Here is a 12,991-nt window from a genome sequence, read left to right as displayed (position 1 = left end):
GGTATTGTAAAATACATCCATTTTTTTTATTTGTTTATTTGTTTATGGTAAATGAAAGGCAATGATATAAGTTGATAAAGTTATATAAGTCATATCAATTAAAAAATTTGAAGCTAAAATTTATATTGATATAAAAATAAGAGTATATATTTATGGTTTGAGACCAACAAAGCAATTACTTAATTCTGCCAGAATCGTACGAACATGTACATATGTATTTTTGCATTATAACCTAATAAATACGTAATTTTGTCAATATAATTCGTACTAAATATCCCAAAATAATCGTGCGAATACTTACGTGCATAACATCCACACACGTACGCATATAATACCTCAAGAAATTCGTACATTAAAACGCAATACATACGTACAGAAAATCCCAATACTTATAGTACATAAAATCACAACATATACGTACATAAAATCAATATAATATGTAAATATATTCCCAACAGAATAATAAATGTGTACTGGGGTAGTTCAATATTAATTGAACTATGGATTAGAATCATAAATGGTTTCAACAAACACTCCCACCCACAGCTCCACCACTTCTGCTATAAATATGTCATGAGTAGTATTAGAAGCACCCATAAGAAAATGTCTTCCTCTAGGCCAACCAATGGTTCACTACCAAACCATAGAAGACACACAGGCAGCCCCAATTACCCCATCTTTAGTTCCATTTCTGTGCGACAAGCACCCTCTGTTCCAGATCCTCCCCTACCCTGTAATACCTTATTATGCGCATAGATAATTTTGAGAGTGACCTGACTCGCTTGTCGAGTATGGTGAGGACAGTGGATCGGCGCATGAAGAGGCTTGAATCGCTGTAGAATGACGAGTCTGATAACCAGGTCTTAAAAGTTCTCAACTCCTTTAACGCCACAAATGACAACAGAACCTGAGGAAGGACGGCTATTTTGGAGGCGGCTGGTTGTGAAAGACCCCTTATCGATGTGCGGAAGGTAAACACCCTCTGTTCCAGATCCTCCCCCTACCCTATAATACCTTATTATACGCATAGATAATTTTGAGAGTGACCTGACTCGCTTGTCGAGTATGGTGAGGAGGGTGGATCGGCGCATGAAGAGGCTTGAAGCGCTGTGGAATGACGAGTCTAACAACCAGGTCTTAGAAGTTCTCAACTCCTCTGACGTCACAAATGACAATGGAACCTGAGGAAGGACGGCTGTTTTGGAGGCGGCTGGTTGTGAAGGACCCCTTATCGATGTGTGGAAGTTTGGTGTGAATGAGTATTTGGAAGGTTCTCTGTTTTGCTGTGTTTGGCTTGGACCTTCTATATATATTTATATGATGGTATTTTTTTGTATGTTTTTTGTGTAAAAATTATGTGTATGATGTATGATATTAAATGATATATGAAGTCATATATATTTAGAAATGAACGTTACTAGTTATGCAGTGTGAACATTACTATATGAAGCTATTAATATGAAGCCATATATATGTATAAATTCACGTTACTATATATATGTATGGGGGCAGTGTGAAAAAAAATGATGAATAAGAATAATATTAGACAAGTGAAGAGGAAAAAGGAAAGAAAAATTAAATATGTATGATGGCTTAAATTATGAGTAAACTACCATAAATGGGGAGTTAAATGGTGACAATTTGGTACTTAAATTGATAGGAAATGGCTGTCAATTCGCAGACACTCCAAAAACTCTACCATTAAACTCGTCATAATTGTAGTCTCTCTCATTAAGCCATAAATATGAAGCCATATATATGTATGGGGGCGCAGGGTGAACATGACAGAGTAGTGAAGCCATAAATATGAAGCCAGATATATGATCGACCAAATTTAAACACTCACCTTTGCACAACAGTCTATATGTTACTTAAAGGATAAAAAATGTACCAATCGAACACTGAGAGCAACAATGAACTCTTGGTTTAGGTGTTGGCAAATGTTGACCCTTTGTCCTGGGTTTGACTCTTAGTACCATCGAGTGGAAAGTAGGGAGAGAGGTATTATAAAATAACTCCTTTTTGTTTTTATTTTATTTTTGTTTTTTTTTACAAAACATGACAAGGTAGGAGAAAAATAAACTAATGTGTTGAAAACATTCCTACATTATTTTACCAACATGGATCAAAGACATGAATCATTGATCCTTTCCCTTGGGTTCCAGTCTCAGTATCCTTGGCTGCCAACCTCTAAAAAGAGGTATTCTAAAATACCTCCTTTTTGTTGATTTTTTTTGGGTAAATGAAAGGCAAGGATATAAGTTAATAGATATAAGTTCATAAACCTATACAACTTATATCAATTCAAAAAAATATGTCTGAAATTATTTTCTTCAAATTTAGATATAAAATTTTATGAAATATAAAATAAAGAATATATATTTAGGATATGAGACTAACAAGGCAACTACTTTATTCTGCCTGAAATTATACATATGTGTTGTACACAACATCCCAATAAGTACGTAACAAAATAGAAGTACGTATATAAAATCTCAACTACTACAAACATAAAATCAATTTAATTTATATTATCCATCCCAAGAACTGGGGTAGTTGAATATTTATTCATGGATTGGCTTATAAACATAAATTGGTTCAACCACCAGTCCCACCCACAATGCCACGACTTGTGCTATAAATATATGTGCTGAGTAGTATTCCAAGCACCTATGAACATCATGTCTTCCTCTAGGCCAAGCAACAATGGTGCACTACCATACCACAGACCAAGTAGACCCAGCCCTAATTACCCCACTTTTAGTCCTTTCTTTGTTCGTCAAGCACTCACTCGTTTAGATCCTCCCCCTACATTGCAATACCTAATCATGCGAATTGACAATTAATTGACCTCACTCACCTTTGGAGGTTGTTGATGAGGGTGGAACGACGCCTGAGGAGGCTTGAACAGGTGTGGAACTCCGAGTCTGATGATGACATGGTCATCGAGGTTCTCGACTCTTCTGATGCAACAAGTGACGATGGAACTTGAGGAACGACGAAGGATTTCGGAGGACCATTTTTGCCTAGTTGTGAATGAATGTTTTGGAGGGGGGTGGGTGTCCTTTTGTATGTGCAGAAGTTAGGTGTGACGCAGTTTTTTGAAGGTTCGCAGCCTGTGTTGCTGGGTTGGGTTTGGACCTTGTATGTTTGTTTATATTATGTTGTTTTCTTTTCTGTGTAAGAAATTTGTGTGTATGATGTGTGATGTTCAATGAAATATGAAGCCATATATATTTCAAAGTTGACGTAAATATATATATATATATATATGCATGGGGGCAGTGTTCAGAAAAATTAAGGCAAATAAGCATATTTTGTCATCCAAGAGGAAAAAGGAAAGAAAAATGACACATACGAGATGCCTTAAATTATGATGAAACTACCATAAATGGGGTGTTAAATGACGACTACTTCCGACTTAAATGGATCGAAATTGGGTGTCAATTTGCAATAACTCCAAATCCCGGCCCATTAGGGTACAACAGTTGAGAAGGACATTTAACAATTTATTGAAGTATTAATTAAGATTACTACTAATTAGGTAATCTTTTGTGGATTGATTGATTAGGTCTGGGTCTTTATTTGGACTATTAATTCTTATTAATTATGATAAGCAATATATATAATTCATAAACAATATATATAAGTCTTTTATTTTTATTGTGTTTGGTAAATTAAAGGCAAGAATATAAGTTCATCGTCCAACTTGTATAATTCATATCAATTAATCTTAGTATGTGTGAAATTATGTATTTTAAATTTAGACTGAAATTATTAATTGATATATAATTAAGACTATATATTTATGATATGAGACCAACAAGGCAACTATATAAATCTACTTCAGAATATATAATGTGCATTACATTCCAATAAATGCGTACTGTAATTAATATAATTCGCAATAAGTATCCCAACATAATCCTAGGCCAAATCCCTTGAAGGTAACCAACATAAATTTGCAACATATATAGATCCGTCTGAAATGAAAACTGCAGACATATAGTAGTCTACTTAATACATCATAATTCCCAACAACCCTAACAACATTTCACTTTCTTTTGGACGTACTACTCTTTAGCGGTGGAATTTCAAAGTCATCATCTTCGGAGTCGGAAAAATCTGACAAATCGGAATCCGATTTTAGGTCTGGCTCAATCATAATTTTTTCAACATCTTCATCCAGATCCTCGTATGTGTTTATTGCCTTTGTTAGTTTCTTCATTTTACGCCATCTTACATTTAATTGATGGATCTCACGTTTAAGTTGGATAATGACAGATTCCATATCTGCGACATTCGACTCTTGCATTTCAAGACGCCGTGCTCTAGGAATGGTCACCTCGAGTAATCTGCACTCTGCCACAATCACACTCCTTGCACCCACCAACTCGTTATACCTAATATGTTATTGAGGTTGAACTGGTTGATTGACGTCTACTGCTTCGACTTGAGAGTTTGATGTAGACCCAAGCTCGTGCATGTGCCATCGATGAACTGCTTGAACGGCCTATGCATGGCTATGGTAAGGATAATACTTACCATTAGGAAACCCTCGAGTCTGCGTTATCGCTTTTGCCCATTTCGTGTATATCCCTACTTTCTAACTAACAAAAACAGCGTAATATCGACGTCCAACCATTGATGTGGACAAACTTGGTGTATGGGTTTCGTTGGATTGGCCCTAGGGTACAATATATATAGCACTCACTTACAATATATATAGCAGTTGAGAAACCATTTACTTCTTTACTGCCTTAATTGATTAGGTCCGGGTCATATTAGGTTTATTGAACTATTAATTCCAAGGATATACTTTCACTTCTTTAGTACATATAGCAATATATATAGCAGTGAATTATGGATATGCCGAGTTTGGTAGGTTTGGAACTTTATTAGGTGTGGGTCATTCAGAACTTATTGAACTCTTAATTCCTTTCAACTACTTTTACTTCTTTAGTACATATAGCAATATATATAGCAGCAGTAAATTTTAGATATGCTGACTTTTGTAGGTTTTGATTGATTGATTACCTCTGGGTCATTCATAATTTATTAAACTCTTAATCCCTTTGAACTACTTTCACTTTTTTCGTACACTTACCACAATATATAGCAGTTAATATTGTATATGCACTTTTCATTATTATGAAGTAGTTTGACTTCTTTATTAGAATAATAAACCATATATATAGCAGTGAATATTAAAAAATACAATATTATATGAAACGCTATTTAAAAACCTATTTTAATAGGTGTCTTATTAATAAGAAACCACCCAGTAGTTTGACTTCTTAAGAAGCCATGCAGTAGCAGTTAATTTTGTATATGATGATTCATGAAGGTATAAAACGTTGTTTACAAATGTATTTAAATAGGTGTCATATTAATAACAACCCACCCACAATTACAAAAAACAATTGAAAACTTTTGTGATTACAGAGCAGTGATCCAATAGATAAAGAAATGCAATATTGGATTGACGATGTCATTCGCAGAGTTGATACTTTATGCTTTAACCATTTGAAGGACAAGCATGAATGGTTAGTTCTTATTTTTCAGTGCCCATGCATGACAGAATAAATATTTCAATAAAGATTTGGACTAAAATTTATATATCATGTTGAAGGGAAATGGAAGAACTTGGAAATGCACTGTGGACGGTGACATAGGAAGGTTACGGTGTAGCAGAGCATGTACTTGGAAGTGATGGGCCAGAATATATAATCGGAGATAGGTGTATGTACATATAACATAGCTTTCAGTTCATGAATTATGATGTAAGGTTTATAAGAAGAGTGATACGTGTCATAAGATTCTATTGTTTATATATTTAAAAATTAAAGTTCTGTACAATAATATCGTGCCAACTTTAATTTAGACTATATCACGGGTGGATTGGATTGTCTTCAATAAACGTAGAGCCTTGGCGTTCCTGCCTCGAAATGGGTTTGAGTCGTTATATGCCATATGCATTGCATTACTCTTTTGTGCTGATGATGACAAGGAGGCCGGAATTCATTTATTAACTTTGTTATGGAGAAATGAGCATCTGCGGACAGCATTGAAGACTGTCCGGAAAAAAATTCTTACATTAATTCAGAAACAAGACTGTGGGAATACTAAATTCTTTGAATATGTTCCTCAATGTTATCCGTAAGGGAACTATATTAACTGGCAATGCTGGATTTTGAACGAGGATGTCATAACTTGCCATCGTTGTTTGTGTGATTTAAATGTCATGTTATTGTAAGGAAAACTTTCAACAAATTACATTGAAGGCTTATTTTAAATGTGATGTTATGTACGTATGCATGGGGATGTTTTTTTTACGTAAAGATCGGACTTTTATGTACTAAAGTCTTGGGGTTTAATGTACGAATATTATGGGATTTAATATAGGTAAATGTTGGAATGTTATGTACGAATTATGTTTGTAATGACCCGAGTTTTTATTTAACCCGGTGCGTCAGTGATAAACCGAAGATTGACCCGTTAACGGATCCAGATGCAGAAGCAAGAAACAAGACAATGGTCTCCTAAGGCATAACACACCTCTAAGACCCTAAGATGACCTTTCATGAGGTCACGAAACCCAAAGGAATCAAGTGTGTAGACAAGAGATAGGAAAAATAACAATTACGCCCCTAGAGACGAAATAGTCATTTTTAAAATATGGATTCGGGTGCCACCGAGTACACCACTGGAAAAAGAACAAAAAACTATCAAGATGGACTCAATAATCGCATGATTCGGAGTCCGAATGAAGAAGAAACGATAAGATGCAGAAAAATGAGCAAAAACCCGTTAATCAAGGGCAAAATGGCCAATTTACAAATGAGAAGGGATATTTGATTCTATACAAGTCAAATGGGGTCCACATAACCTAAACTTATCATTTCATAACATTCCAAGAGGTTCTAAGAACTTTGGATACGAATTTCACAAAATGCCCTTTCGCGATTCAAACCCAATCCTGACACTACTTCACTAAAACTTGAATAACTCTAACTATGATTTGAATCTGAGAATGGCATTGGTATCATTGGAAATCTGACTCAAAATCCATGAATTTAGGCTCAAGAATCACCCCATTTGGATTAGAAATGAAGGAGATATGACCATTTGAAGTCGGAACATCAGTGTTGAAACAAAACTAAAGAGGCTAGTGAATGAAAGCTATTTCGGTCGACCGAAATGGAGTTTTGGATGAATGAACTGGACAAAAACTTTTCTAAAAACATATTTTTGAGGGGAGGTTACTTCGGTAGACCGAAATAAGGAATCGGTCGACCGAAATAGGCCCAAACAGTGAAAATGGCTATTGGAACAAGTGTTTTACTGTTCAATGAAGTTTCCAAAAGCCATCAGTCAACTGAACTAGTATTTCAGATGACCGAAATAACTTGAGATGGTGCTGAATGTCCTGTTATGCACAAGAAATGTTGAGGCTTCACTCAAGCCTCAAACCCCAACATGAAATTGGTTCAAAAACAAGATTTTAAGCTATGTAAGTATGCCAACAAGTGTACTTTAAGTATAGAAGTGTGTTACAATGGCCCATGACCTCATTACATGTCATTTACTCCAAATCACATATCAAATATCCAAATTTATAAAAGTTACATTTCAAGGGAAAAACTTGGAATCTAAATGCATACACTTAAACTTTAAGGTTTGTGACCCTTGGCCTCATGTCATACATATCAAATAGATCTCAAATAGTGTATCTAAGTATACTTTACATATAATAAGGCAAAAAGAGCATATTGAACTAACTAAGTGTTACAACATCAAAAGTAAAACTTAAACGTGCTAACACTTGCATGTGAACAAGAATACTTTAAAAGAAACTTCAAATCTCCAAACCACCCAAGGTAAGTGCAAATCTCCAAATCTTGAATCATGTACCTGAACAATACCCCCAGAAACTTCGGGGTGAGTAACATAAAGCTACTCGTAGGAGATGAGCATGTAAAGACATAACATTTTACGATTATATCACCTTAAGGTGAAACATGATGAAGGGCTCATGCTACCTAACATCTATGTTAAAGTGGGACTCAGGGAGCATCCTAAGCTATCTTAGAGCATTTCTAGCATAAATCACATAATTCTTGCAATTTAAATAACATAGGAGCATATAGTACAATGCAACAAGACATAGGTATCCAAAGTTATCAACTTTTAACCTAGATTGCGATAACTACTGAAATGGTTCATGCCACCTAAAATCTAAGTCAAGATGCTCATATAGGATCATTCCTAAGTCATATCAACATGAAGCAACATGAATCATGATATCTATGAAATCGAACAAGGCTGTGATAATCCAAAGAACGCGACAAATTTATAATTTAACATGAATTGCACTATCAATGAAATTGAATAAGGTTTGGCATAATCCATACAACATGACAAGAAGGGTACTTGAATATAAGGATCACATTATCAATGCAATTAATATGATTGGAATATTCCAATTAACACGACAAGAAGAATACATGATATAAAGGATAATGCATAATACCTATGCAAGTAAACAAGATTGAAACATTCCAATTAACATGACAAGTTTTAAATCTTTAAGGAATAGCAACTTGAAATTTAAAGAGTGAAATCAACCAATGTGGAAACTCGGATATCGCCTGGATTAAAACCGTACTCTTGAGATCACTTTAGGGCTACTAACCCATGGGTACCTTCCCCTAGTGCGCACTGTAGTATAGGGAGCTCTTTATCTTCCGTACTAGAACCAAGTCCTAGCCATGTCAATTCTTGATTGATATCCCAAGTTCCAAAATCAACAAGTTGTACAAATCAAGATAGTATCAAGATACAAGTAATGCATTAAACCACATTCCATGCACAACCAAGATTTGGGAACACACAAGTCATACCCTAAGTTCTCAACTATGATGGCATGTGAAATGTCAAGAAACCACGTCAAGGACAAGTTTAATATCAAGTTACAAGTTTATTTCATACATGACACAACCATATGAATTAAATTCCATACAAAGAGAATAAATAAATGTAAGTCTCAAACTTATCCGATTATTCCCAATTTGATACACGTGAAGGAACTTGTCAAGGAAATCATGAATACTAAGTTAGAAACTTAATCAAGTCCATGGAACCATTGAATGGATTTTAAATAATTCATTTAATTAAAATCTCTAGATTTTGAAACTCATTAAATGCTTTCAAATTAAAGTATGTCATTAAACATGTCAAGACTTAATTTAATACCATGATACAAGTGAATTATATACAAGCTACAACCATGATAATTAAATCTTCATACAAGAAAAATAATAAATGAAAGGTTTCAAACCTAATCAAATATTCTAGATTTAATATATGTGAAAGTATATGGCATGCACATCAAGAATATCAAGTCGGAAATCCAATGAAGTGAATAGTACACTTGGAATAAATTAATTAATCTAATTAATTAATTATCTCTAGATTTTAAAACATCACTGATTTCTCTCAAATTCACATATGTTGAAGAGCATGCTAGGGCCTAATATAATATGATATCACACATTAATTTCAAGCTAGATAAGGCCACATGAATTAAATTTTCATTCTAGAAATATATTAAATAAAAACTCCAATACTTGTCCAAATGCTCTTAATTTAATATATGTCAATGAACATACCAAGGAGTAATTTAATGTCATGCCACACGTTTAAATCAAGTTATAATCAACCGAGAAAATCAAATCTCATACAAGAAAAATAAATAATAAAATCTCTAGATTTTATATCAAGGCATGTAAATATGTTGTATAAGCATCCATAGCATGCAATACATTAAGAAAATGAAACTATAACACCCCCTATCTCCATTTGAGATGAAATCTCAAATTCCCACCGAAAGAAAAATGCTCCGAATCCGACGATACTCTTAGGTTATATCGGGGACAACGAGAGGAACACTAAACACCAAGAAGGTACCATGAAAATCCAAACTTGGCTTCAAACCCAAATTTTAAAAATGGTCAAAAATGGGTTCTAATAAGGGGGAAAGATGCGCGTCGTCATGGCGATCATAAAACACTAAGGTACTATGGCATTTACCACGAGGGAAGAGGCTGGAAAAAGAAGAAGAGGGGTGGTAACCCCTTGGCTGCCGGCCAAGAGAGGGGAGAGAGAGAGAAAAATCTGACTTTTTCTCTTAAGACCTCCTATTTATAGAAAAACCCTAAAAGTGTCCCGGAAGGGCCCCGTTGGGTCCGGAAAAGTGAAATTTGAGTAGACGCGCCCAAACGGCAAAACTCCGTGAATGAAAAAGAACTGAAATGAGAAAATATGAACAATGAAAGAAACGGCATCGAAAATTAAGTCTCGAGCAGAAAGATATGCCCTAAACAAGTTTGGTGACAACTAGGGTCAGAAATCCCTAAAACTGGGGAGAACGTCCGGAAGGAAATTCTACGAGTTCACGACTTGACGAAAAGTGAAAATGAATCCCGTGCTAGAATCCAGGCTCAAAACGAGGTATTTTGCAATAACTTTCGTTAATTGTACAATGGCCCCTACAAAAAGGGTTAACTGCAAAACGGGCCCAAAATGATATTTTCTTAAAAACCCCTAAAATAAATATCTTCAAAAGATATTTACGAAAAACACCCCAAGAAAAGGAAATGTTTCTGAAGAACTATGCATCCATGATCCTATGGACACCGGGAGCAACCAGAGTACATTTCTGCAAAAGTAAATATACGTATTTCGTGGAAACCACTTAGAATGAAGATACGTGAAGTAAAAAACCAACTCCAAGCTTGAAAAGTGAGGTTGTGCCAAATAGTGACAAACGGGGAAAAGACAAAATAAGGAAAATGATGAAAAGTGAATAGTGTCCAAAAAGTGAAAATGTGGAAATGACTCGGTCCTTAAAAGAAGTTGTCAATTCAAACGAAAGAGTCTCAGAAACCATTTCGAAGCACTCGAGACGACACCAAGTGACGAGAAACAGAACTCGGAAAAGAAAATTAAACGAAAAAAAAAAATTTTATACATAAAATTTGAGAAAAAGGAAAGAAAGGAAAATGACTGGGTTATTACAATGTTGACAATTTATCCTTCGTATTTGTTTCCTACATATTTTATTGGACAATATTAGAGTAAAAATTTTTTAATTCAAAATTTGAAAAACTTACCGTTTCTGTACTTTGATTGTCATTACTATTTATAAAGTCCTATAAATCATGACTTCCCAAATTTACTTCATATGAATTACGGTTATATTCTTCTCCTATTTGCAGATGGACTCCTATGTTTCGTAAACCAGTAGGTGTTCTCTAAAATCCCATAACAGAAGATCATCAATGACCACCTACACCAACAATCATGGAATCGCAGATCACTGCGGCCATCTAATGTTCAAAACATAGTAATGGATTCCCTCTCTTCATTTATGAAATATATTTACTTAATTCAAATAATTTTTACTTCCTGCATGATGAAATTGGATTATTGGCATTTTTTTGGAAGAAGGTTTGGTGAAGCCGTATTTAATGTGTTGATTTCCCTTTATTCAGGCTGTATCTGCATCAGGCACAGGGCCAATCGACTTACCTGACATAAGGTATATGAATACACTTTGTTGGTGTCAAGAGATAGCAGATGTTAAAATTACAGAAAAATAAATGCCAACAAAGGAAAGTTATATTATGTATGTTCAAAACCACAACATGAACGTTGTGGATTCTGGGAATGGTGCCATCCTATTTCTTCTACCAGATTTGGTCTATCTTTAACTTTCTTTGCAAATCAACCACAACACTTATCAACCGACCAGTCTATGGGAGATCGCATTAATTTGGTGGATGAAGTTGAGGAACTTAAATTTGAAACCGGAGACCTTGCTTCAACTGCGAGACTCATCCAAGCAAGTAATGCATTGGTTAAGCTACTGGCAATGTCTACCCTACTTATAACTATCTTATGCTTTCTGTTAACTGTATCTGTTTTATTTCATATGTAAGGTTTCGGTTGTAAGGTCTGATCCCTCTTTGTGGTTGTAAGCCAACTTTTGTCTTATGTTTCTTTAAACACTGCAAATTTCATATCCGCATTGTAATGGTTAAGGTGTTTTTGTAATGATGACAATGTTGGGATTTACAGTACCAAATGTTTGGATTTATCTTATGAAATTATTGAGATGTTAATTAGGAAAATATTAGGATTTAGAGTAGGAAAATGTTACGATTTCTTTTAGGAACATGGTGGGATTTACAATACGAAAATGTTGAGATGTTAATTAGGAAAATGTTGGGATTTACAGTACGAAAAAGTTGCGATTCATTTTAAGAAAATATTTGGATTTTTCCTACTAACATTTTGGGCTACGAAGTAGAAAAATATTGGAAATTTACATACTAAAATGTTGGGATTTAAAGTAGGAAAATGTTGGGATTTAAAGTAGGAAAATGCTGGGATTTATATTAGGAAAATGTTGGGATTTAAAGTAGGAAAATGTTGGGATTTAAAGTAGCAAAATTTGGGGATTTAAAGTAGCAAAATGTTGGGATTTAAAGTAGAAAAATGTTGGGATTTGGAGCATCTCTAACAGTATGTTCAATAACCGTTTTCTGTAAAATATACACCAGCATATATGATTTGTAATTTATTTTCATTTCCAGCACTCTGTTAAGATATACTGCCACATTTAACCAATGTGTAGGAGGGTTGTTTATTTTACAGAGCCCTTTCACACAGCCACGTAAGCATATTTCTCTCTCACTTGATTGACGGATATTAAATGCATGTTTACAGACATACATTCACGTGTCTATTAAAGGCGAAGTAAGAATGATATAAAGTCATGGCATGAAGTTTGTTTGAAATTTTCTTTGCAAGATCTGAACTTTGTTTTTAGAATGTTACTATTACAGGTATTATACGACATTATTACTTTATATATTCCAATAAATTCCTAACATATAAATGTGATCGACCGAAACTGTAGGTCACT

This window comes from Cornus florida, unplaced genomic scaffold (assembly GCF_030987335.1).
Source record: "Cornus florida cultivar Cherokee Brave unplaced genomic scaffold, ASM3098733v1 CherokeeBrave_3.0.0_Hap2_Chr02, whole genome shotgun sequence".
In the NCBI taxonomy this organism is placed as follows: Eukaryota; Viridiplantae; Streptophyta; class Magnoliopsida; order Cornales; family Cornaceae; genus Cornus; species Cornus florida.
The sequence above is the reverse complement of the archived record's forward strand: the minus strand, read 5'-3'. Positions refer to the sequence as shown.